The sequence below is a fragment of the Panthera onca genome, chromosome F2 (genome assembly GCF_046562875.1).
Source record: "Panthera onca isolate mPanOnc1 chromosome F2, mPanOnc1 haplotype 2, whole genome shotgun sequence".
NCBI classification, from domain to species: domain Eukaryota; kingdom Metazoa; phylum Chordata; class Mammalia; order Carnivora; family Felidae; genus Panthera; species Panthera onca.
In genome coordinates, this window is record NC_138356.1 from 80,638,800 (window position 1) to 80,666,651 (window position 27,852).

The window sequence follows — 27,852 nt, forward strand, 5'->3', positions numbered from 1 at the left end:
GCACAGAAAAATTAAACTTGGCTCATTATACAATGAAACATATTGTCAGTTCCTTGATGATATTTCTAAGATGGATACTCTCTACCTTTTTGGCCTCAGTGGGTACATTTAAGATACCTCTACGGAGATGCCTGGGGGGCGCCCGGATTGCTCAGAGATGCTTGCGCTGGTCTGAACTCCCTTCCCTTCTAACATGCAAACTAAGGTTCCCACCAGCCGCAGCACACTCTGACTCTGCGCTTCCTTAGCACATATCAGACTTCCCATCGACACCTGCTTACAGTGCTTTCATTTCGGTGCGCAGTCCAACCTGGACAGTCCCTGAGGCCGCCTCTCACTCGCCCTGACAACAGGGACGGCGGCGGCGTCTGTGGAGGGGGTGGGGCCACGGCTCTCTGCCAAGTGCTTCACAAGCACCAGCTCCTTTTTTTATTTTTTAATGTTTATTTATTTTTGAGAGAGAGACAGAGTGCAAGCAAGGGAGGGGCAGAGACAGGGAGACACAGAATCGGAAGCAGGCTCCAGGCTCTGAGCTGTCCGCACAGAGCCCGACGCGGGGCTCAAACCCACAAACCATGAGATCATGACCCGAGCTAAAATCTGATGCTCAACCGACTGAGCCACCCAGGCGCCCCATAAGCACCAGCTCCTTGATCCTCACGGCCCTCACGGGTCACTACTCTTTTCCCATTTTACGTACGAGAAAACAAACTCCAAAAAAAGTTAAGAAGTTTTCCAAGGTCACACAGCAAACAAGGGAGAGACCAGGCATTCAAATACCTGCTTATTAGCACTCTTAGGACCATGATGCTAGGGACGAGGTGGGGGGGGGTGGTCAGCTGGTTAAGCATCCGACTCTTGATTTCGGCTTAGGTCATGATCTCATGGTCATGGGACAGAGCGCCATGTCAGATTCTCTCTCTCTTAAGATTCTCTCTCTCCTCCCTACCCCCACTGCCCCTTCCCCACTTGCTCTCCACTCCCCCCAAAAAAAATCTTGATGCTGCTCTGGCTTCCCAAGTCAACCAGATATTATCACTGTTATTATCACTGGACGCGGTTTGGGCTTTCCAAAGCAAACACGACAGGAAAGTTCTAAAGTAAAGTTGAGTAACATTCAACATGACCTATTGACAAATTATTAAATATCTGGTTTAAAGCAAGCATGTAGGCTGAGCCCCTGGCAAAGGAATGGTCTGTGATGCTAGCTGCCAAATAAAGCCCAAGTCCACTATTTCTTAATGTGTAACATCCTAACAATTTAAATCATTTGTGAAGGTCTCTAACTTACAAGCTATACAACCACTTCACACAGGTGTCCCTTCCTCTAAGTTCAGTCTAGCGACAGCTTCTGCACTCTGACAAGCTGTAACCTGTGTTCTGAAAGGACACAGGTCAGAAGTAACTTTCTGGAAAACCAAAGACCTATAAAGAACGTGAACACGATTATGAGAATGATCAGGGCAGACAAAAGCTTCTTTTTGCCTCAAAATAATTTTCTAGCCAAACACATTCTACTACGAGACTGTGGAGCAGCTCAAAGGTCATAGGTCATAGGTCACCACATCCCCTTCATCTCTGTGCCAGTGCGTGGGACGGGGTCTGCCATCCAAGAGGTCGTAAGCTACTGACAACACGAATACGTTAAGGGAAGAGAAGAGGCAAGGTTGCTCCTTTCTGAAAAGCCAGTATTAGCCAGAGCAACAACCACTGCCTGTCGTACACGCAGAGTAAACGCTGAATAGAAACTGCTTCCGCTTCTTAGACACGCTGGACAAACTCAGGAGGGAACGATTAAGATCGGCTTTTAAATTCCCACAGCAGAAACAGCTACATTGTTAGGAACGGTATTTGCTGAACCTTGGGCTGATTCTTCCCTAAAAAGCGATTATTACTAGGACTGGCCAGATACCAAGAGCCACGGTACATCGCATTTACAAAAGAGTTACGATAATCTCTACCTAACAGACAAAGAGATTTAGGGCTTGAGTAACTGGGTGGACACGCAGGAAACGAGGACCCAACCTGAAATTCAAAGCACACCTGTCCAGCACCCATTCTTAACCAGCCTTCTAGTCTACACTACACGTGATGTCCCCAGAAATCCTACTGTACAAAAGCTTAAACATATGAAAAGAAATCACCATTCTACTCAAATTAATTAACAGGCACAGTTAATATATTCAAAACAAGGCAACCCTTCATACTCACAAGAACCAACAGCTACGGACCGTGAGCCAAATTCAAGAAGTACTTAGAAGGAAATCTGCTGCAGGGCCTGGGAGTGGTGGCTGATCACGAGAGGCAGTCCTCTGGGCATCTGACAGAATCCAGCTGAAACTGGAGATCGTTACCTGTGTGATGGGAACGGTCTGCAAAGCAAAGGGTCCCAGATCTAGGGAAGGAAGAGCGAGGGAGCAACCAGAAACCCTGGACAGAGTAACTGCAGAAACCACCTGATGACTCTGAAAAGTGAACTGTAGCAGGAAGGAAGGCTAGGCTGGAACTCAAACCAGCAGATTTAAATATGACGTAGAGTCTCCTAACAGGATACCCTAAATGTGGAGGACACACCCCAAACTTATCCAGCATAGGAAGAGCCAGGAAAACAATTCCCACGGGAAAAGAAAATCAAGACAAGCCAATACCACGATGAAACAAATGTGAGAATAGCCCATAAGGACTTGAAAACAGCTACTGTACAAATAAGTCTACAAACAAGCACACATAACATACATGATATCACAAAATCACAAAATCTTCTTTTCCTTCTATCTCTTAAACCCACTGACTTTGGCCCCCACCACTCCACGGAAAGTTCTCCGTCCGAGACTACCAATAACCACTGCACTGCTCAACCCAATCACTACTGCTCAGGTCTCGACCTTACGGCAGCAACTGGCAAGAACTGATCTCCCACGCCCCGTCTCGTGATTTTCCTCTTACCTCACAGATGCTCTCCCCTCATCTTCAAAACAGGTGATTCCAGACTGTCCCAAGGCTCTGTCCTTTCTCCTCTTAGCCATGCTTACCTCCCTGCTAAGCTCACTGCAAATGCTGTTTCTATGCTAACAACCTTAAAACTTGTATCTCTAGCTCAGACCAGCTGTCCCACTGCTGTGCTGGACCGACTGTTGCCAACACCACATCATGGACGCCACCTCTGCCTTCTGTGCATCAGTGAGGAGAGGGCAGAGCTACGTTTCCCTAAACCCCTGCCTGATACAACTCAGGGTTGGAGTTAAATAGTAAGAGGCAAGATTGGCAAAATGAAAAAAAAAATTTACCCTCTGCCAGCACTCCCACCAGTAGTGATGGATTCCGATTCCCTGTATTGAGAAACATCTAGCAGGGTGCCTGGGGGGCTGAGTCAGTGGAGCGCCCAACTCTTGATTTCGGCTCTGGTCATGATCTCACGGTTGTGAGATCAAGCCCCACATCAGGCTCTGCGCTGGCAGTGCGGAGCCTGCTTGAGATTCTCTCTCTCTCTCTCTCTCTCTCTGCCCCTTCCCCACTCACTTGCTCTCTCTCTCTCTCTCTCAAAATAAATAAATGTGAAAGAAAGAAAGAAAGAAAGAAAGAAAGAAAAGAAAAGAAAAAGAAACATCTAGAGTGGCTTGTGTTTTCGTGACCAAACCCTGCAGGTACAGCCTATGCTGGGACCAGCTTCTAGGTCACTTGGAGAAGCGGAACACCACCAAAGAGAACTGAATAGAACGTCCAACACCCCAAAGCTCAGGTGCTGACTGACCTTCCCCCTCTACAAACCTTCTTACACAGTCTTCTCTGTTCACAACGCCCTCCTTCCAACTGCTGAGGCTGCAAACAAAGGATGTCATCCCCATCTCTTCTCTTCCTCCCATATTCCGCATCCAGTCTGCTCAGCAAATCATGCTGGTTCTTCCCACAAAACTGGCCCGGACACTGTCCCCTTGCCATCAGGCTCACCAACACCATTCAGACGTGAGCCACCATCATCACCCACTCCAACGACTACAGCACCACAGGACAGGCCTCCTTGCTCCCCACTTCGCCACCCTAGTGCATACGCTCAACGCGGCGGGCCGATTCCAAATCTAACTCAGATGGCGTCACTTCCCTGCTCAAAACCCTAAACGGTCTCTCTGTTTACATGGATGACAAGGAGTTCGCTAAATCACGTTTGGCTGAACAGTGGAGGAAATGTGTTGAGGAAAAGCAAACTTGTTTACAACTACTAGCCTTCCAGAAGAACAGTTGCTCAGACATGAGGACATCAGAGTAACACGGACAGTTAAGGAACGAGGCACATGACTGAGCTGATTCCCTTGGTCGCTGCTGAGTCAACAGGTGTTACCCATATTGCCCGGCTTGTTCATTCAAGGAGTCAATGTGACTGAAGAATTGGCCTCTAAGAATAGTCTGTGTGGAGCTGCTGGTGAGAATATTTTCAGAGAGATTGAGAAAACACCAATTTCATACAACCTGAAGAGGAATCTGCCAAGATGTGTTACAAGTGATGATGGTAAAAATCCACGTAGAACAAAAGGTTTACCTGGAAAATCTACAAAGAGTATGAAAACATAAGTTGCTTAAAGCATTTAAACACGCTTACTTAAACTATCGTTCTTCAATGTATTATTCACCAGCAGGTGCTTTGTGGAAAGTATTTTCATCTGCCACGTGTCACTGAGCCAGTAGTATCAATAGCAAACTTCATCACAATATCCTGACTTGTCCTACAGACAGCAGTTCGATGATTTGTGGGAGAGCTTTACTTACGTCAGAGCCAAGATGCAATCTTTCTGAACAAAAAGACCCTCCTTCAGTTATTACCACAGCTTTGGAAATCAGCTTTTGCTCACACTTGTTAACATTTCTCAATGAACTCAACCTAAATTTACAAGGCACAACAGCGCTTACACAAGGGACTGCCATAGTGAAGTCATTTCAGCGACCACAAACATCTCAATCACAAGTAACGTCCCGTGGAATAACACACTTCCCATGCCATCAAAAGTTAAAAAGAGACAGGTGGTGCCTGGCTGGCTGAGTCTGAAGTCAACACGACCCTCGATCTCGGGGTAGTGAGTTCAAGTTCCACATTGGGTATAGAGATTCCTTAAAAATCAAATCTTAAAAAAAAAAAAAAGCTAAAAAGAGAGGCAGGATTTCCAACCCCACACAGATTTGCAGCAGATAGATTTTCTGAATTCAAACTACAGTTCCAGCAGCATTTTTCAAGCCCTGATGCAAATACAATGAAAATTTACGTATTTCCAAACCCTCTTCATTCACTATGGAACTGAGGTCCTTCCATCTAACCGTCAGTTAGAAGAGATTAATCTGCAACGTAATGACACGCTAAAAGCCAAATATCAAGAAGAATCCAATGGAATTCTGTGTCTGCCAAACAACGAATATGCTGAATTAAAATGATATACTTCCAACCTGATATCAGTATCTGAGCACACCTATCAGTGTGAAGACATTTTTAAAGATGAAGTGTCTAAAAGTTCCCTTGCAGATCAGCATTAAGACATGAACATTTGTAACTGATTCTGATGATAGGGAACACTAAGTTTGAACTGCAATGAAGAAAAGTATTATCCAACCCTCCCCCTGAAAAAGAATTCCATTCTTCTTAGTAGGCCTGTATTATAAAATACATACATATACATACACACACACGCACACACTCAATCATTATTTGGAATCCTGTCAGTAAAAATGTTGTAGAAATTTGTGTTCTCTTGTTACATAAGTCCTTACATAATATCCTTCATTTTGCCTATTAGTCTGCAAAACCTAAAATGCCTACCATCTGCCCCTTTACAGAGAAGCCTGCCAATCCCTTTCAGCCAGCTTCCCCATATCTTCTGCGCACAGGTACAGCTAAGGCATGGTTCGCACATCTTTAGCTTCTCGGCTGGTTTTTCTTTTCAACGTAGGTCTGCCATCTTACTTTTATTCCTGATACGTTTTACCTCGTTGATTTCAGCACTCCGTTGCAACCTGTCGAAATATTTTAAAATCCCGATTCTAAAAATGAACAGTCTCCCAGCATTACCTCCTGATCTGTATTCGAATTCCTGATGAAAACATTACGACAGGCGTCAAGTAGAACACGCTTCTGGAGACATCTTCACCCGTGTGCAGAAATTCTGGTATTTTAGTTGTGCGCTAAATGATACACGTGTGGTTGTAACATATCTTCCGCCTAAAAGCAGTAATTTCTTGAACTCTCCGGTAATGACAGAAATAAATAATAATGCACTTTCTTAGGCTTCATACGATAAAAGATTAACCTTGCCCGAAGAAAGATTCAGCCGTTGCCCAGTTCCCGGGGCGTCACCTGTAAGCCCTCTGAACCTCCTGTCTGACTAGGCCGTCTTTGCTTAGCTGGGGGCCTTGGGTCACACCCAAGGTTAGTCTACGCTAACAATGTGATTTCCAGTGAGGCTTGGGACACACAACACCAGCTCGATCTCTGGAGCGACTGGAGGGTAAAACTCAACCACGCAGGGCAGTGCCTATGCGACTGACCGCCAAGAAATACCCTGGACACCGAGCTCAGGTGAGCTTCCCCGGTTGGCAACACGGGTGCCAAGAGAAATCGGCACGGCTGCCCAGGGAGAAGCACACCCAGAAGCTCACGCGTGGTCCTCCCTGGACTCGGCCCCATGCACCTTTCCTTTGCTGACTGTTGCCTGAGTCCCTGCACCATAATAAACCACCGTAACAAACCGTACAATGGCTTTTCTGGGTTCTGTCAGTCCTTCTAGTGAACCATGGAACCTGCAGGCAGTCTTAGGGCCTCCCAAACTCCAGATCTTGATGATTTACGGTGTATTTTCACCAACACTACAGCAGCGTTTCTCCGCATGTGGGGATGCTAGTTTAAAATGCACGTGACCGGCTTGCACGTCAGGAGTGATAACTCAACACCTCTGGGGGACGACACCAGGCATCTGCATTTCTAACCCACTCTCCTCAGTGACTCTTAAGCACACTACATTCAGGCAGTGACTGTTTTCTTTCTTTCTTTTTTCTTAAATTTACTTATTTAAGTAATCTCTACACCCAACGGGGGGCTCGAACCAACGACTCTGAGATCAAGAGCCACATGCTCTACGCACTGAGTCAGCCAGGCGCCCAAGACTCTTCTTTTGAACAAATCCCCATCAGGGCAGATGCTCAAGAGTGCCTCGTGAAAACGTTTCAACAGATGAGTGAGAAGAATGGGCACTATAAGCCTTTACAACCCAGAACATACGAATGTGTAAGACTTGTTTTGTCATTGCTCCGATATCCAAGATCATGTGGATGCAAACCACACACCACTTGGACACAGTTTGGGCGACAGATCCAATGATCTCCACTTCTTACGCACCTGTCAATTACATCCATTTTTTTTCAATCTCCTGACAATTAACAGGAAACTTGAGTTTCATAAGCTGCCTTCACACCCTCCTCACCCACTGAAAACATCACCAGTGAGCTGAAAGTCAAGAGAGCTAAGAGTCTCTCGAGAGTCCCCTCCTTCACATCAAAGAGCCAGGTACCGTCTCTGGGTTATTTCTTCAACTCTCAAGTGAGAACTCTGGACTAGATGATCCCTAAACTTAGATCCACTTCTAAAATCCTAGACTATATAAAACAGGGGGCAGACACCCCATGGAAAAGTTTACAATTTCCAATGAAATGGCTGAAAGGACAGATTCAAAGGACGGATGAAAATCAAACATCAAGTCTTCCCCCACCAAACACTCAGTCGTGACCTGTCAAAAACTAACGCTTCCGTAGACAACTGGCACTTAAACTCAGTTACTCCTGCCACCTGTTCTATCATGGCAACACCTTGGGATACAACTCGTGTATTTTGTCCAGAGCAGAAAGCAAGCTTTTTTTTTTTTTTTTTTTTTTTGCCATGACACAGCCAAGGAGATTCCAATGTTCTGCCTACACTGGAATCACAGTGATCCCCAGCATGAACTCTTAAGGGTGATACCTTAAAGAGCCTAAGGTTTTTCACTTTTAACTTCTAGACCATCACCAAATTCCAGCATGTCTTACATCTCTGCCATTCAGGACACTTGGCCCTTAATGGAGGTCACAATTTTTCTTAATAGGAAAAGGGAAACTTTCCCAGACGTACACCCATTTGCAAACTCTCCCCTCTAAGATTCATCTCCTATAGAGCAGCCGTATATCACCCAATACAGCAAATCTCTGTAGGGATTACCATAATCTGAAATCTGTAATTCTAAACTGCATATAATAATGTTGACATCAGATGTGAACCAATCCAGTTTAGACCCCAGGACACCAGATTAACCCACCTGGTGCTATTTCAAACATTAACCACCAGCTTCCCAGCTCCTCCTGCATTCCGGTGATGTTAAGAGCTAACCATAACAACATGAGTTCAGGACTGTCTTACAACCATTAACTATTAACACACTTCTCAGTGGATGGAAAAACTCACTCGTTTTGGAGTTAACAGAGCCCACTAAAAGTGACACTGGTCCAGCTCTCATAGCCATGTGACTATTAAGATATGCCTAACAGTTTATAAACTTCAGCTTTACCTAACACACGGCAGCATGTCGAAACATCCATGGCCATCAAAGTGCCAAACACCCGGCTGGCCTTCTGTGGACCAAAACTGTGCCTTGTTTCATCTTTTGGAGGGGGGAGGGGAGGCCAGGGGAAAAGTCCTAATTGCCGGTTGGTACAGTTCGGCTCAGGAGACAGCTGCATGTGCTTGTGTTTTATGCAGCAGTCCGGGATGTACGACATTTAAGGTAAGAGTCCTGGGATCCGGATGCTGAGCCTTCCCTTACAGCCTCACACCTGCACAGAGGCTGTCAGAGGCCTACAACCTAACAACAGGAGGGGTCCCCCCTTGGGGCGGGGCTCGCTGTTGATACTCTGACAAAAGCCCGGGCGAACCCTCCCAGGGACAACAACTGGTGTGTGTGCACACACACTCCTGATTTCCGTCCCTGCGGTTCGCGGACCTAGGAGAGAGCACTGTCTCTTCAAGCAAGAGTCCGACCAGGCGGCACGTAAAAGCAAAAAGGTCTCTGTAGACTTTTTACCGAGCGAGAAATCCGAGAGCCATCCTGGAACTGCCCTGGACACCCCCTCTCTCGGCCCTACCTCCGCATTTCCCTGGTCAGAGCCTGGGAGACAGACTCAGAAACAGGCTTCAAATCAGCCCTCTCTACAGTTCCTCAGTTGTGCCCTTAATTAAGGCCTTCTTCACTTGTGTGTACGACGTAATTGTATAATTAAAAGAACACAGGCTGTTAAATCAGACCGTCTGCACTTTGCCCATCACTTTACTAGCTGAGCGACACCAGGCAGCCACTTCCTTAATGACAAGGGTCTGGTCCCTCTGCCTTCTGAAGTGCACCCTGGCGACACCTCCCTGCCCGACCCTTGTCCTCGGTGCAACCATCCTCCTGCCGTAGAAGTCGGCTCCCGTCAGAGTCAGGCGCACACTGCTTTGATCCTGCAGGCAGTATCAACCTCACCTCCTCCTCTACCCAACCCACCCTGTACGCCCAAACACCGGCGCCAGCGTTCGGTTCCACAAACCCCAGCCTCCCACCTCCGCACCCTTCCACGGGGTGTGTCCTCCGAGAGGCCCCGCCTGCTTCCCATCGTCCTGTCCTCGGTATTTCTGTGACTGCCGCAGACAGCCAGACCTGCGGAGGTCACAGCATTTGGCCCACAGCCAGATTTTGTGTGGTTTCTTGACTAAGAAAGATTTTTACCTTTTTAACGGGTTGTTCACACACACACACACACACACACACACACACATCTGTGACAGGCCCAATGTAGCCCACAAAGCCTGAAACATTTACGGTCTGGCCTTAAAGAGAGAAAGTTTGCCGGCCTCTGAGCTTGACCATGACTGGGGACCTGCCCTCCAGGTCCGCAGAGCACTCCACTATGGCACTCCCACTGTGGGTGTCCCGCTCCATGTGGACTGTATCGTTCCCCTTCTGCCCTGCTGTCTGTGCCCCCACGGGCACTACACCATGCACAAGACAGGCCCTTAACACTGTTGACTCTTGAACCACTGGGTCCACTTTTGCACAGATTGTTTTCTTTTTTTTAATTTTTTTTTTTTTAACGTTTATTCATTTTTGAGACAGAGAGAGACACAGCATGAATGGGGGAAGGTCAGAGAGAGAGGGAGACACAGAATCCGAAACAGGCTCCAGGCTCTGAGCTGTCAGCACAGAGCCCGACGCGGAGCTCAAACTCACGGACCGCGAGATCATGACCTGAGCCGAAGTCGGATGCCCAACCGACTGAGCCACCCAGGCGCCCCTGCACAGATTGTTTTCAATAAATACTACACAATAAATGTATTTTGTTATAATTTTCTTCACATCCTCTTTTCTCTAGCTTCCTTTATTATGAGAATATAGCATATCACACACACACAAAATATTCGTTAAACATTAAAAAAAAATGGTTTTTTTAAGAAAGGGCGCCTGGGTGTCTCAGTCAGTTAAGTGTCCGACTTCGGCTCAGGTCATGATCCTGTGGTTTATGGGTTCGAGCCCCGCGTGTAGGGCTCTGTGCTGACAGCTCGGAGCCTGGAGCCTGCTTCGGATTCTGTGTCTCCCTCTCTCTCTCTGCTCCTACCCTGCTCGCACTGTCCCTCTCTCTCTCTCAAAAATAAATAAACATTTAAAAAATTAACACAATACACGCTAACTGCGAATTTTCGTTATACGGGTGTCGGTGCCCTAAACCCCTGCACTGTACAAGGGTCAGCTGGGCCAGCACGTCACATCTGTACAGCATTTTACACAGTAACTGCACACAGAGCCTCAAAGGCTGAGATTACAGACACTAGACTTTATAGATAAGGACAGTGTCAGAAGTCACATGACTAAAGGCAAAGCCCCAACGTGTGAACCCAGACCTTCTGTTTCCTAAATAGGACGCTCTTTCCATTAAGGAGACCTGCCTCCTTACACAAACTACAACACCTAGAATGTTCACTCGCTAATACCGGAGACTTGAGGGGAGGGATAAAATGTAATTTCGCCCCATTAGTTAATTTTGATACTTTTCAAGTTAATGCTGCTTTTTATAAACCAAACTGAATCAGATGCCCACAGTAACCACAAGGCAGATACGTGTAAGTATCAGTACTTCATGGTTTCCTCCTCAACGCACCACATCTTCCCGTTATCCCACCTCCACCACCCCGAGAACCCAAAGTGCACCTACGGAAAGGCTCCATGACAAGCCTTTGAAAGGGGCCCGACCATCTGTCCAGCTCTTGTAGCTGCAGACAGATTCCAGAAAAAGTCAACCTTGCAGCAGCAAGGGTACCTGTATCGGAGGTTCTCCAGGGCAGACCCACGTGCCACTGCAAATCCCTGGTGAGGTTCTCAAGAGCCCGGCCAGCACCGTCGAAGAGAATGTCCCATGATGATGAAAATGTTCCAACTCAGCAGTGTCCAGTGGGGTAGCCACTAGCCACATGCGGATGCCGAGCACTCGAACTGGGGCTAGTGTGACTGTGAAACAGAACGTTTACTTGATTTTAATTTAAATAGCCACACGTGGCTAGCAACCACAGCAGGCGACACAGATCCAAGGATAGACTGCAAACACTGCAGGAAAATGATAAAGAATTTTCCTTGGCTCTTCAGCTACAGGCCAGGTTACTGGCTCCAACCCTTACCCTGAAAAAGACTATAAAAGACATGGAGAGAATACTTTAAAAATCTTAAAGGCAACCGGAAACTGACAACGAGGAAATACCGGGCCAAAATTAAACCGAACTCAGGAACCCAAAGAGATAAACGAGCACAGAAACCACCTTTGCCCTGAAGTCACCTGCCAATTCTGAACGTTTTCAACTTTCATTTTTACAACAGGGAAACAGGAATCAAAGGCCAGATCCCCCAACATGTCTACCAAAACCCCTCCCTCCATGAGCATGACCCTAAAGGCTAACAGCTCAAGGTAAGAGAAACCAGCAGTGAATCATCTGTCCAGGAAAACTCCAGCATCAGGTGGTCCAGGTCCGCACTTGCTTTAAGGTGATCCCACACTGGCTGAAGCAAAAAAGAAAATAATATACTCTCTCGAGGGGCTACATCTTTATTCTATGCCTCAAAAGAGTCCTACAAATAATGAGGATTACATGAAGAATCCTACAAGTAATATCCCACACCATAAATAAAAAGGATCTCAAAATGAATCACAGACTTAAATGTAAAACCCGAAACTCTTCTAGAGGGGAGAGGGGAGGGGAGGACACAGGAGAAAACTTTTGTGACCCAGGATTAGGCAACGATTTCATAACTATGACACTAGAAAAGCACAGTCCATAAAGCAACAAGTTGATACACGAGACATCATCAAAATTCACACCTTCTGTCCTCAGGACCCTGTTAAGAGAGTGTAAAAACAAGCTGCAGCATGAGAGACAGGCACAGCATGATCTAATGAAGACTTATGTCCAGAATATATAAAGAACCCACCAATAAGAAAAAAAACCAATAGGCAAAAGATTTGAATACCAAAGAAGGTAAATGAGTGGCAAAAAACCTACGAAAAGATACTCAACATCATTAGGCATTTGGGAAACAAGGGAACCCACAAAAAAAGACCACGACACACCTATCGGAATGGCCAAAGCTAGAAGACTGGCCACACCGAGTGTTGCCCCGACAACCCAGAGCAACTGGAACTCTCCCACAAGGCTGGGAGGAGTGGAAAATGGCCCATCCGTCCAGAACAGAGTGTGGCACCTTCTTACAAAGTCAAGCAGACACCTACCATATGGTCCAGCCGTGACAGTCCTAGAGCCAGCCGTTCCAGGAGAAATGAAAGCCTATGTCCACATGAAGACTTGGACAAAATTATTCATAGGCTTTATCTGTAACAACTCAAAACTAGAAACAACTCTCTACACATTGACCATATTCAATACCATCCCAAGCAACGTCAGGGAGAAATTTTTTTGGAAGTTAAGAAGTGATTCTAAAACAGATACAGATCTACAAGGGGTCAAGGATGGCCAAGGTAAGCCTGAAGAGGAACCCAGGTGGGAAGAGCTCCACGATAAGACTTGTTACAGACCTGCAGAGATTCAGACAGCTTAAAGTGGGCTGTACCAATGGAATCAGAGAGTCCAGAAACTGAGGCACATACACATGGACCTTTCATTTACAACAGTGGTGGCACTGAAGAGCATTGGGGAGAAGAGGACCTTTTTTTTTCTTTAATGTTTATTTATTATTTTCAGTGCAAGAGAGAGGGGCAGAAAGAGAGGGAGAGAGAGAATCCCAAACAGGTTCCGTGCTGTCACTGTGGAGCCCAGCATGGGGCTCAAACGCACAAACCACAAGATCACAATTGGAGCCGAATCAAGAGCTGGATGCTTAACCGACTAAGTCACCCACGTGCCCCTAAAGACCATCTTTTTGGTAAATGGAGTTAGGACAACTAAATGTCCCCATACTGATGAAGTTGCGTCCCTTCTTCACACTATACACCAAAACCAGTTCCACGAGATTATAAAGTTAAAGGGTAAAAGCGAAAGTACAAAAAGGCATTTAGAAAGTAAAGGAGAATTAGTTCGTGACCTCAGGGTAGGGAAACAAAAAGCATCAACTACAAAGGAAAAGACATAAATGGCACTAACTAAATTTAAGAACTTCTATTCATCAAAAACAAAACAAAACAAAACCACAGAATTAGTGAAACTGTGTATGACTAAGTGGGAAGAGACAGTGGCAAAATACGCACCCAACAAAGAATGTGTCGTGAACGTATAAAGTCTACAAATCAATTTACAACTAACCTAATAGAAAAAATGGGAACTTTGCAAAACAGTGAATCCGAACGGCCAGTAAACACATAAAAGGATATGCAACCTCACTGCAACCAGGAAAAGGTTATTTAAAACCACAAGGCGGCAACACACCAGAAACCACCAGAAGGGGCAGGGAGGGGAGACGGCGGGGAGACGGCAGGGAGACCAGAGAGAGGGGCTGAAGGAGTAATCAGAGAGAAGACGGACAATGGATGGAGCCTCCGTTCCGTATACCGAGAAGCTGCTGTGGGCCAGGTGTGCAGAAGTACCTTTAAGGGGGTCAGGGTCTACAACTGACCGTGAACTAGAACTTCAACTTCACTTGACCAATTTAAGGAGAAAGCAATTGTTCCAGACTGTGTCTTCCCACCAGCTCATTTATTTTCTCTGTCACAAAGCTGTACCACCAAAGTTTGATGGGGGCCAGAGGAGGTATGTGGAAACATCCTTTGTACTTCGTTTTGAGATTACAGTACACTTAACTCTACCTGTCTATCCCTAATTTGTCTTGTCCACCTTTGTGACAACTTTCACATACTTAAAGACCACGAGGTCCCCCCAGCAGGAGGACAGACTCTTCTTCCATCATTAAACAAACTACCGAGGGCCAACCTACTACAGCAGCCCGAGCAAGCTGTGAAGGACCCACAGACACGTACAGGATAATACCGAGTCCTCGTCCCTGAGCTTAACGATATTGTATTTGCCAACAGGTGCGTCTAACTCTGCATAGGACACGGCCGACAGGAGGCACATCACCACTCCTGTGTTTGTATACTAACTTTTATCTAGCCCTTTTCTTAGGAAATAGAGACAAAAGGAAAACAAAATGTATTAAGTTTGGATAGGACTTTGACGCTAGGCACAGAGTCCATTCGCACAAAGCTGCTTAGGAGTCGCCCCAGGACTTGGAGACCCTCCTGACGCTAGCATAAGTGAGCCAATTTCTCAGCACCAAAACAAAACGTCCAGGGGAACGTGCACCCTACGCACCCACATGTACACACTCTCCTGCTATTTGCCAAAAGCCACAAGCCCAGGGGCCATCTAAACTGCTATCCTAATGCAAAATTATTCATTTAAAATCCAAACCAAGATTCAGAAGACTTAAATGATCTCAGCATAAAACATTCAATATCCCTGAACAAAATTAGTCGTGAGGTCTTCCCAAGACCCTGAAAATCCTGAGAAACAGATCTCAGAGTCCCGAGGGGCAGGCAATCTCCCTGGCCAGCCTAAGTGGGCAGGGGATACACCCATCCCTGCCATTGACCACAGATTCTGCCTGCTGTGAGCTGCATCTCTTTTAAAACACTCTCAAGTAGAGGTTCACTGACATCAGCAGGAAACAAAAGCTCCTGGACCCAGTGTTAAAGCAGTCGGCTGGCCCCACCCCCAGTCTGATTCAGGAGGTCAGAGGTGGGGCAGGAGCGTGCGCATTTCTATCCAGGTCCCAGGGACAGCGAGGCGAGGCGGCCACACCGGGAAAGCCTCTGCCAACAACCTAGAGTTTGCTGGAGACCATGCGCACGCGCACTTCCCCACACAACACAGCAAGACTAGGAGGAACCTGCTGAGGAAGAACAAGCTACTCTTTTTACCCAAATATTGACTTTCCTTACCTGAGTGGAGGCAGGTGACCCGTCACTCAAAATGTTTTCTCTGAATAACAGCATAAAAGACTCGTCAGGTCAAGGGAGAGCTGGAGTGCAGAACTCGCGTTACAGCGTTAGGAAGGTGAAACCCCTCTTTTAAAATGGTTTCAGGGCATAATGTAAACCCTTGTGAAGTATCTGATGGGTCCAACCGATTAGCAAAAGATACATCAGAGCTTCTAGAGACCGGGAATCAAGGATCTTTTCTAAACCCCATTCATTTCGTGTCACCTTGAGCAATTTTCTGTCTTCAGAACATAGAATGAGTCCCAAGGAACCCATGGTCAATTCCAACAAAATCATTTTTTCTAGGAAAAAAAATACACTTGAAAATTGTAAAAGGACAGAGAACTGTCTTTCTCCTGGCTCAAGTTTAATAATACCTATAATCTAGAATAAGGCAGACAAAAGCAGAAACACGGATAATCCACGATGTCCCCTCGTATCAAGTCCTACTTGGTTCTTAGGTAAGGTTCTTTACCAAGGCAAACAACACAGTGGACAGCTGACACAGTACGAGTTCTCTCCTTCAACAAGTATTATTGTGCCGGACGTTGGGCATGCCACAGTGTAGGAAACAAAGTTTCTGCCCTCTTGGGGCTTAAATTCTGTAAGACACACAAGGCACTACAAATACAGAAGGTATAAAACCACACCAGTCTGCCTTCGGTCCCTCAAAGACAAACACATGGTGCTTTGGTCACAAGTAGACCCAACAAGCACCTACCACTCACAGAATCGAAAGCACCAAATGGCAGAACTTTTAAGGTAGAGTATGGAGGCAGAAGGGAGATCCTAGGCACAGAAAGCCCGAAGATACAACTTTCCAGATTCTTCTGAGCTTGGTTTTAGTCCACTGGCCCCAAATAAAGGAGTACAGAGTAAGTCAACTGTTAAAAGCAGGATGGAAAATTCTAAATCGGTGAGAATGAGCACATTCATTGCAGAAACATTTCTAGAGCACCAGTGTGTTAGAGATTATAAATGCTAGGATTTACTCCAAGGGGATTAAACCTGCACGAGAAACGTGCCATTTACTTTTCCCTTACGTTACTCCTTGCTTCCCACAAAACCATATTCATAAACAACCCCCCCCGGAAAAAGTCACTGACACCCCCCGAAAAAGTCACTGATGAAAAAACTGTATAAATGTGGAAATTATGAAAGCATATCCTTTAACAAATAAGAAGCATCAATCACTGCACCATACGTTACACATTTTCATTTAACAAACTCTAAATTAATTTAACATAATTAAACAATGTTGGTATGTGCGTTAAAACGTTTACCTACACTATGTTGGCCAGATCATAACTTCACCATATGAAACGGTCAGATTGAAACAGGAAATGTAACTACTTAAACTTTCCTGTGCCCTTGCACACTGTTCACTCCCACTTCAGAAGGCTGGATTGGGATCTGTAAGACCAGTGCTCCTCTAGTCAGAGGCTGCACAGAAAGGCCAGCAGGCCTCGCCAGCCAGGATCTGCCACCTGTGGGCCAAGAGACCCACGGCAGGCTACTCTGCCTCCAGACTTCCAGTGTTTCGTCTGTAAAATGAGCAGGAGATACAGCACAAAAGCAATCGGCTCAGGTCCCATCTCCCAGAGTTAATTCCTCTGCAAAAGGGTAGTGACCCCTACAATACCACACTGTACCCACACAGGTGCCCAGCAACATTACGTGTCCTCTCCTGTCAGGGGCTAATACTGAAATGGATGACTTTTGTCACTTTTCTTGTTCTCAAAAATGAGTTAACAGTAAATGGCAACGTATATCAGTAAGATCTAGGCAGGATTATTTTAAATACAAAGCTTCTAAGTGAACGCCTTCATGTCCTGAAAACAGGTAAGCTTTGTGAGGATACTACTAGTTTTCTTCTCAAAGGCTTTCAATTGCTTAAAAGTGGGAATAGTGCCAACCAGGTGAAAATATTTATTTCATACTTTCATCTAAAAACCATTTCATTAGTGCTTACGCAAATCAGACTATAATTAACAACATGTGCTAAAAATTCCATCTAAACTGAAAGTTGAATTACATATGCTTATCTGAATTTTATTTCCATCACAGAGCCTAGCAAAAAAAAAAAAAAAAAAAAAAAGGAAAAACAATGCAATTGTTATAGATAGGAACAGAGAGGCTTCTTCTGCTACTTTATAATCAGAAACACATTTATGCGGTTCTGAATGGTAAGATTTGGCACAATTCCTAGAAATTAATGCCAGAAAGTGGCAGACAGGAATTTCATTTCTCCTGCACCAGGCTGCCTTTTGGGAGTCATGACATGGAAGAAAAAGGAAAAAAAAAAAAAAAAAACTTTGCCAAAATGTTAGTACAGAGAAAAAGACATCAAGGGTTCAAATAATCCATTACTACACATGCTTCATAGAAGGGAAGTAAAAAAACAACTTCTTAATGTAGCTGGTTGAGGCAGTGACACCCAGGTACAGCCAAAGACGACCTGGAACTGCCCTCATCCTGTCCCACCGAGGACCCTTCTAAGGACAGAGAAGCAGCTTCATGTTTGAGTGCTTACTGCATTCACAAACTTCCTGTTGTTATTACTATCGACTCAAATAAGGTCATTTACTTTGCCCAAGTTTTTAAAATTTGCATTTTAAATAATTTATATACGCATCAGTAAAAATTCTCAAAGACCCACATAGCAATTTTTTGCTATTTAAGGGATTTTAATAAGGGAAGATACAGTAATGAAAATAAGTTCTTAAGCTAGAGCTTTAAGGCAAAGTAAATTACTACAGAAACTAAACTTTACTGATTTACAAGCAAAAAAATCCCTCATTCACAAATGACAAAAATAATAGAACTTTTAATTATATTGAGATTTAAAATAAGATTTTAGCTAAAACTCTGTCTAAACTGAAAATGTTTAATTTTAGAGGTTCAAGATTTATATATTGAATTAAGACTCTGAATCTCATCTTTTGTTGTGCTACTTTTAAGACAATTTTTAATTATTCATTCTTGAGAGAGACAGAGTGTGAGCAGGGGAGGGGCAGAGAGAGAGAGACGCAGAATGCGAAGCAGGCTCCAGGCTCCGAGCTGTCAGCACAGAGCCCGACGCGGGGCTCGAACTCACAAACTGCGAGATCATGACCTGAGCCGAAGTTGGACGCTGAACCGACTGAGCCACCCAGGCACCCCAAATCCGCATTTTTTAAAGGGGCTATTTTTAACAATACAATTTTGTTATTTAGACAACTTCTCCAACTTCCTGGCAAGAAAAGTTATCTGACTTGCTGAAGAACCCAATTTGAAGAACTAGGACATTAAGTTCTGTAATTTCCAACAATGAGCATGGAGTGTTAGAGAAACTCCTTTAGTTAGAAAGTACTCACTGCGGTTCCCAACTTCCAGCTTCCCCAGACACCGCTTTGCCGCTTCCCTCACGGAACCTCACCCCTAACCTGACACAATTCACCTTCAGTGCACTGCCCGCCTGAAAAGAGGCTCAAGTCATGCGTCCTCTAGGCCTCTGCTCCAGTATTCTTTGCCCCGAACCTTAAATACTAGGTTTTGGATTCAATGTCTTTATTTATCCAAGGACTTGCTTTTTTTTTTTATTTTTTATTTTTTTTACATTTATTTATTGTTGAGAGACGGAGAGAAACAGAGCGTGAGGAGGGGAGGGGCAAAGAGAGGGAGACACAATCAGAAACAGCCTCTGGGCTCTGAGCTGTCAGCACAAAGCCCCAACAAAGGGCTCGAACACACGAACCGAACCGTGAGATCGTGACCTGAGCTGAAGTCAGACACTTCACTGACTGAGCCACCGCCACCCAGGCGCCCCAACCAAGGACTTGCTTTTTGATGCATCACCTCTGAATAATGTGTAGGTCTCTCTATTCAGTGCATAACCTAACGTCTTCCACTGATTGGAATGTTTTAAAGACAGTCATGTATTTTAAACAATCTTTTCCCGGTTTTCAATATTGAATTGGATTATTTCATAACCGCCTAAACTACTTGATCTTGCTGCTTCTTCAACATTTAGTGCCACAAAAGTATTCAGAAGACTACTGGCAGCTCAGGTGGTACTCCCCCTCCAAGGACAGACACAAATATAAAACAATATACGTCTAAAGACGCTGAAACACAAACTTCCTTTAAAAGTTTCATGTGTCTAAATATTGCGAGGTGTCAAAAGTTATCTAGAAAGTGCAGCTGCCTGAAAATATTGCCTAGACTGTACCTCAACAAAAGGTGAATGCTAATTCACCATGTATCTTCCAATCACTTCATCCATGCTTTTCAGATTTTCAGAGATCAAACAACCGACCAGCGTTCTCGGCTGTGCCATTTGCAGGACAAGACTATTTTCTTTACCCATTATACAAATAAATTATTAGGGGTGAGGCTCTGGTATTTCATTTCAAGTAGCGACGGCCTATTTTTCCAACCACGAAAATGTTTACATTCTACCTAAGAATCCCAACCACGGTCGTCTTAAGCACAGATCTCCAAACTCTTACACCGCCTTCAGCTTGAACGTATTTCAACCAATTCCCATAATTACTACAATATTACTATTATCTTAGTCTCACTGCCAAAAACCCAGCTGCAGGCTAACTATGCAAGAATGAGACACTGTTGAAATGACTCAAGAAAAATTTCTTTTTACTCTTAGTGCGTTAAGCTAAATCCTGCAATTAATAAAACCAAGGAACCACACACACACACACACACACACACACACACACACACACACACAGCCTCCTCCTGAGAAAGAAAAGGAAGCCAGGGAGAAACAGCGAGTCGTTCTTCCACCTACCCCGGCAGCAGAGCTGGGGGCTGGGGTGGGCAGAGGAGGAAACTTGGAGGCACAATGAATCAAGAGGTCCAGGGCTATCGCCCAAAAAACCACAGGGCCTCGGCAAGTTGAGCGCCAGCAGCGGGGAAGGAGCCGACCGCGATCCGGGTTCGAGGCCCGCCCTTCCCTGCCCGAGGGCCAGGGAGTCTGCATTCCGGGTCCGGGTGATGCCCCCAGGGTCCCCAAGGATTTCCCTCTTCCTCCTCCTTCCTCTCTCCCCCCTTTTGTTTTTGAGGCAATCGGCCCGCTCCCAAGGAGCCCGGCGGCTGGCCTCCCCAAGCCGCCCACCACCCCCCCAACCCGGCCTCCAGACCCTCCGCCTCTCCGAGGCCCCCGAATGCACCTCCCTCCCCACCTTCCAGGAGCCCCCCGGCCTTCTCAGTTCCCCCAAACGCCCCCCCCCCGTCTACCCGAGCCCCCCGGCCTGCCCGAGCCCGTCGGCCTCCCCACGTTTCCTGGCCTCCCCACATCTCCGTCCTCCACCCATCGCCGTCCTCCCAGAACCCGCCCCCTCGTCCTCCCCGGTCCCTGGCCTCTCCGAGCCCCCCGGAACCCCCCGTCCGCCCCACATCTCGAGCCTCCCCACAGCGTCGTCCTCCCGGGGCCCCTCCCTCGTCTTCCCCACATCCCCGGCCTCCGAGCCGCGCGCGGGAGGGGCCCGTCTCGGCCGCATCCGCCGCCCGGACCGGCTGCTCGCCCCTCGCGGCCCTCCGCCCGCGGGCCGCGGCCCTGCCAAGCCCCAGCTCCGGGAGTCGGCCCGCCCGCCCGCCCGCCCGCGCCCCGGCCCCCGCCCCGGCCCCGCACTCACTCGGGCGGCGCTGGGCGCCGGGAGGCGAGGGCAGACGACTGCCAGGCGGCGCCGCGAACGCCGGGACCGCGCTCCCTCCCACGCCTCACGCCGCGGGCGCACAGCGGTCCCGGCCCGGCAGCGTCGGTGGCGGCGGCGGCGGCGGCGGCGGCGGGCTTGCGCCCTCGGGGCCGTGCTGCGTCGGCGCGGGCCGCGCGTGCGCGGCGACCGGCTGAGGCGCGCGACCCCGCCACTGCGCGCGCCCGGCCGCGTCCCCGCGCCGAGCTTCCGCCTCCCGGGAGGACCCGGCATGCGTCCCGCGGCCCGCGCATGCCCAGCACGCGACGAGGCTCCGTTCCCGAGATCGCGCCGGAGAGCCGCGCCGGGCCTTCGGGACGGCCAGGGGCTGCGCGCGGGCGTGGCCGCGGGGGTTGGGGGAGACGCGGGAGGCCGGCAGAGCCGGGGTCCCCCTCTCCCCCCGATAGCACTCTGGGCGGGCGGGGAGGGGACCGACTTCGGGAAAGCCCTCTGCCCCCTGCCCGCCCGCAAGGCCCGGACGCGGCCCCTCCGCAGGGCCTTCGTCGCCGGCCGCCCTGCAGCCCGACCCCAGGGCCCACACCCCCGCGGGGCGCGCCTACCGAGACGAGTTGGGTATCCTGGGCCCCTCTGCACAGAGGCAAAGTGAGTGAGGCTCAGGGATGTGTTGACTGGCATCACCGCTAATGCTGGGCCCTGCCAAGACTGGATCTCCACTCAAGCGCCCGCTGAGCCCCGATCTGCGGCCTGGGCGCTGGTCTCCCAGGTCTTGAACCTCGAGAAAGAGGAGTAGGACCCCCGGCACTTGGGAGTCACCAGGCAGAGGGCAGCTGAGAAGAGAGCCATGTCCGAGGGGAGCTGATTACCAATGACTGGAGCCTGGGCGGGGGGGGGTAAAAATGCAGCCTTCCAGGGGCTTCTTAAGGCATCTTTATTCTCTAGGCAGCAGGGAGCCTTTGGAGGGTTTTAAGCAGGAAGTAATATCTGATTTGTGTTCTTTAAAAAAAAAAAGGATGACAACCTTGCGGTAGGAAATGAAACCAGAAGCAGAGCAACTTTCATTTTTACGGTGTCACTTTGATCCACAAGCCAGGAGGCAAGTTAGACACATACTCGTTTTAAAGGTGAACTCCCTGAAGCTGAGAAAGGTAACCCCCCATTCTGCTCTCGGCAACGATATGATTCTGGTTACAACAGAAGCAAGTGAAATAAAGCAATTTTGCTTACAAAGAGCTTTACTGCGTTTAAATATGTTTACTGTTCTTTAATGAAATGTATTACGGTTTCTTTGGTGTGTGTGTGTTTTTTTTTAACCTACATTAAAGATTGCAAGGAAGTGTGTCAGCCCCAGGGCTTTTATACCCGGTGTTTGGTCCACCTGGAATTCTCTTCCCTCTGCTTGGAACTTCTTCCTCCCTCACTTTCTCAGGCTTACATGTCACCTCATTAGATGCCAACTGACCACTCTGTGTATAATAGGAACCACCCACTACCCTCCATGGTTTCTCACACACACACACACACACACACACACACATACGGCCCCCTGACTCAGCTCTGTTGTTCTCCAAAGCATCTATTGTCCTCCACAGCCCTACACTGTGTAGTTGTTTATTTCTTGATTGTATGTCCCTGTCCCAGAGCGTTAGATTCATTAAAGCAAGGACTTTGTTCACTTATGGGTCCCTGGCATATAATGAGACACTTGTGAAGCGACTGCAGCTTTGGGTGACGGGAAGTGAGAATCTGTTATTAAAAGTGTAAGAGGGGCGCCTGGACGGCTCGGTCAGTTAAGCATCGGACTTCAACTCCGGTCATAGTCTCGCAGTTTATGGGTTCGAAGCCCTGCCTCAGGCTCCGTGTAGCCAGCTCAGAGCCTGGAGCCTGCTTCAGATTCTGTGTTTCCCTCTCTCTGTCCCTCCCCTGCTCTCACTCCCTCTCTCTCTCTCCTTCTCTCTCTCTCAAAAATAAACATTTTTTAAAATTAAAACGTACAAGACAAAGGACACCTATGTGGCTCAGTTGGTTAAGTGTCCGGCTTTTGGTTTCAGCTTAGGTTATGATCTCACAGTTTGTGAGTTCGGGCCCCGCATCAGGCTCTGTGCTGACAGTGCAGAACCTGCTTGAGATTCTTTCTCTCCCTCTCTCTATGCCCCTCCCCCCTCTCTCTATCTCTCTCTGCCCCTCCCCCCTTTCTCTCTCAAAATAAATAAATAAGCTTTAAAACGAAAAGTAGAAGAAAGTGGGAGTCAGGGAGGGGAGTGGAGGGACACAGTGGATTACAGCAAGGATATCTTTGCAAGGATATCTTTGCGGGGTGCAGAGCGGGCCGGAGGGGTTGCGGCTTCAATGGACACCGACTTGTTGACAACTGTTCCCAACAAGACATAAAACCTGGTCGTTCCCTCCTTGACTCTGGATGGATCTCCCGACTTGCTTGACCAAGATGTGTCACAAGTGATATTGTGTGACTTCTGAGCCAAAGCTGCGGGAGGTGGTGTGGCTTGCTTTTCACCTTCTAAACCAGTCAGAGGGTCTGGCAGGGAGGGAGGAGGCCATGTGGAAGCCGACCACCCGGCTCTAGTCAAGCATTCAGCCAGCTGCAGCCACCGGAGACCCAGAGAGGCCAGCAGAACCGTGGACTCACCCAGCCCACCCTGGCCAACCAGAGGACCGTGAGCAAATAAAATACCTGTGGTTTTATGCCTCTAGACTTGGGCATAGTCCCACTGCCATAGGTAACTGATGGGTTCAGTTTCCTCAAGGTTATCCTGGAGCACTTGAAACTGACGCTCTTGAAGGGCAGCGTTGATTACTCTTCTACTTAATAAAAGAGGAAAAGGGGGTGCAAACAGGTACAAAGAGGAGAAAAAGTAGACAGAAAAGGAGCAGCAGGTAGCCCAGCAGACCCTCCTTACCCCCTGAGCACACTCTGTGGCGCCTGAGAGCTCAGGTTCAGGAGTTCAAGAACAATGGAGCAGACCCAGGCTCAAGTTCAACTGTGTGCCAGCATCTGATGCTGGGCTGTCCACATGACATCATTCCTTATCTGTCAGTGGAGTTTATGGAGAAAACTCCATACGTCAGGTTGTCGTGGGGAGAAAATGAACCCTTCTTGTAAAATGGCCAGCAGAGCGCTTGGCATAATAGACCCTCAATGAGTGTTATTGATTGCAATAGCATTTCTGTACAGGTCACTATAAATCTTGATGGTCTTTGGGGGGGGGGGGGTTCAAAAGACCACCCAGAGTATAACGTTAACAAAAGCTGATTTTATTAAAAATAGAACTACCCTATGACCCAGCAACAGCACTGCTAGGAATTTACCCAAGGGATACAGGAGTGCTGATGCATAGGGGCACTTGTACCCCAATGTTTACAGCAGCACTTTCGACAATAGCCAAATTATGGAAAGAGCCTAGATGTCCATCAACTGATGAATGGATACAGAAGATGTGGTTTATATATATGATGGAATACTACTTGGCAATGAGAAAGAATGAAATCTGGCCATTTGTACCAACGTGGATGGAACTGGAGGGTATTATGCTGAGTGAAATAAGTCAGGCAGAGAAAGATACCATAGGTTTTCACTCATTCGTGGATCTTGAGAAACTTAACAGAAGACTATGGGGGAGGGGAAGGGGAAAAAAGAAAGTTACAGAGAGGGAGGGGGGCAAACCATAAGAGACTCTTAAATACTGAGAACAAACTGAAGGTTGATGGGGGGGCGGTGGATGGGCTAAATGGGTGATGGACATTGAGGAGGGCACTTGTTGGGATGAACACTGGAAAAGCTGATTTTACTCGGCTCTGTGGGTCAGATGCTGTGTCCACGGTCTCCAAACCTCACAGCAATCCTGCATCACGAACACGATTAACACCACCCTCATTTTACTGATGTGAAAACCATGACGAGAAAGGAAGCAATGGGACAGACAGCGGGGCTGGAACTCAAAGCCACAGCTTTGCGAAGCCCCTGCTGCACTCACACCCCATACAAAAAACGAAACGCACAGACCACGTAGCTTCTCCCCTTCCTGCACTGTGCCAGACAGGCTAGGCACTGACCTTATGTGAGAAGCATTCAGGAAGGGCTTCCTGTGCATTGGCAAAGCAGCTTCAGGGACCCTGGGAGCACTTCCCCCTTGAAAAGCAACCCCCCACCTCCCTGGTCTGGTGAGGGCTTGTCCCTAGCAGGGACTTGCTCAGAGTGGAAGCAGAAATACACTTTAAGGCTGGGGGTAGAGGCAGTAAGGAGGAGGCACAGTAAGAAGCTGATGTCACCAAGAAGACACTAAAGCCCAAGTTATCGCCCACATCATGGCACTGACCAGCCTGCTGGTCCGCATGGAGAAACTGGGATGAGAATAAGTGGGACCCAGGAGACTGGTGTCTGGGACACTTGTAGATCCAGTAAGATGTGACCCTGGGAGACACGGGTGTGCCGCTGGCCCTCGGGTGTTAAGGATCAGGAGACCGGTCAGGAGGAGGGACACACAGCAGCAGAACAGAGAAAGGAGTCCAACAGACCTGGTTCAAACCCCAGTCCGCCACATGACAGCCACTCCACCTCTCTGACCTCCACTTCCTCATCTGTAAAATCGGGAGAGGGAGGGGGCAGACTGCAAGAGCAGAAGGGAAGGGGGTATGGGGTGTCCCTAGGGAAGATGCTCAAAGGGGAAGCAGGGCAGAGGAAGAACAGTGTGGGGGACCGGAAGCCAGATTCCCTCCTTTAACATGTGTAGGTAAAGTCAAGGTGAGGTGGGCCACAACCACCACGTGTACCTTGCCCAGGAGAGAACATTCTGGACTTACAGGATGACTAGGACGTTTATGCAGGTTTTACTGTATGTTTGAAATTTCACATTCCAGGGTGTCTGGGTGGCTTAGTCGGTTGAGCATCCGACTTTGGCTCAGATCACGATCTCACAGTCCGTGAGTTCGAGCCCCTAGTGGGGCTCTGTGCTGACGGCTCAGAGCCTGGAGCCCACCTCGGATTCTGTGTCTCCCCCTCTCTCTGCCCCCCACCCCGCTTGTGCACCTATACGCATGTGTGTGCGTTCTCTCTCTCTCTGTCTCAAAAGTTAATACATAAACGTTTAAAAAGGACGAAAGAAAGAGATTTCACTTTCTATGGGAGTTTAATGCAGGGATGTAGGAATGTGGGACTATCAACACCTCTGAGGGTGGGGAGGAAGGGTCATGCCCCCAGGGGTGTGAACGATTTACCCCAGGTGTGGGTACACCCTCAGCTGGTGTTGGGGTGCCCCAGCCTCAGCCGCTCACACAGATGTCCCTGCTCCCTGCCCCACCGTGACGTCCCAGGTGTCTCTGATACAGGGAGCATTAGTTGAACCTCTTCCGGGCCCTTCCAGAGGCTCAGCCCTGGGGGCTGTGTGCCCATAGCAGCAGACACAGGACCTCACAGATGGGACTCTCCCAGGGGTACTGCTCCCAGGTCTGGGCCCCACACACACTTCCCTGCAAATTCTGTGGGAATCATGCTCAGCACAGAGGGCTGCCTGCTTTCCAGCATCTGCAGGGTAAGCAGACGGCCCTTGAAGTTTTCCCGTTTCTCTCATCTTCTCACCTTTGTTTTTTCTCTCCCAAGTTGCAATTTCAAAGCTTCTGTGTCCATCACGACCTTAGCTTGTAGCAATTCTCGGTGACCTAGGGCAGGGTTCCCCAACTGCATAAAGTGACGGACCTACTCTTTTTTCTTCCACTTCCATCCTGGACTAATACCTTGGTAAAATGCAATAAAAATTAACTTTCAGAAATAAATGAGATTTTTAAAAAGGCAGAGACGTACAAAATACAAGCCCTGATTTTGTTGTCTTTAGATTTAAAGGACATAAAGCAGCCGTCAAATTGCTGCGAAAGTTTCTAGACTCTTAATTCCCTGGCCTATCTCCCCGTGGACCAGTAACAGGTGCACAGACTAGCACCACCATCAGCAGCACAGGGTGGAAGGAGGTTAGAAATAAGATGTGACTGCATCCAAAGTCACACATTTGAATGTGCTTTCACCAAAGTACACGTTAGAGGCAATGCAAACAATAAAAAACTAATAACATTTTCATATATTTATGTAACACTTTGTTGCGGGACCTCTATCTCAAATGTTGAATCGAATGGAAAGTTAATTAATGAAGATCAAAACTTTATATCAAAAATAAGATTCAAATATTTTCTAATGTTATTTATTTTGTTTTTATTTTTGAGGGAGAGAGCACTAGCGGGGGGTGGGGGGGACACGGAGAATCTGAAGCGGGCTCTGCGCTGACAGCCGTGAGCCCGATGCGGGGCCCAAACTCCTGAACCACGATATTATGACTTGAGCCAGAATGTGGCGTTCAACCAACTGAGCCACCCGGGAGCCCCTGAACTGTTTTTTTTTTTTTATTTTTATTTTTTAACGTTTTATTTATTTTTGAGACAGGGAGAGACAGAGCATGAACAGGGGAGGGTCAGAGAGAGGGAGACACAGAATCTGAAACAGGCTCCAGGCTCTGAGCTGTCAGCCCAGAGCCCCACGCGGGGCTTGAACTCACGGACCGCGAGATCATGACCTGAGCTGACGTCGGCCGCTTAACCAACTGAGCCACCCGGGAGCCCCTGAACTGTTTTTAACGTCATGTCCTAAAGTTGTCATTAACGCATCACATTGGTATGACAAATACATGCATTC

General features: G+C 47.7%; 1 protein-coding gene across 12 annotated transcripts in view; it reads right to left on the bottom strand.

The window, feature by feature from the left end:
• The window catches only part of PTK2 (protein tyrosine kinase 2), a 257,923-nt gene extending 236,049 nt beyond the window's left edge, over positions 1-21,874 (bottom strand). For 5 of the 12 annotated variants that reach the window (XM_078441855.2, XM_078441851.2, XM_078441848.2 and 2 more), the window contains exon 1: positions 21,144-21,331. The gene's annotated coding sequence lies outside the window, so the exon portion shown is untranslated. Of the gene's footprint in view, positions 1-18,863; positions 18,965-21,143; positions 21,333-21,760 lie in introns of those variants that run through there. The other 7 variants (XM_078441853.2, XM_078441844.2, XM_078441846.2 and 4 more) reach the window with 5 other exon arrangements.
• Between the last annotated feature and the right edge of the window lie 5,978 nt (positions 21,875-27,852).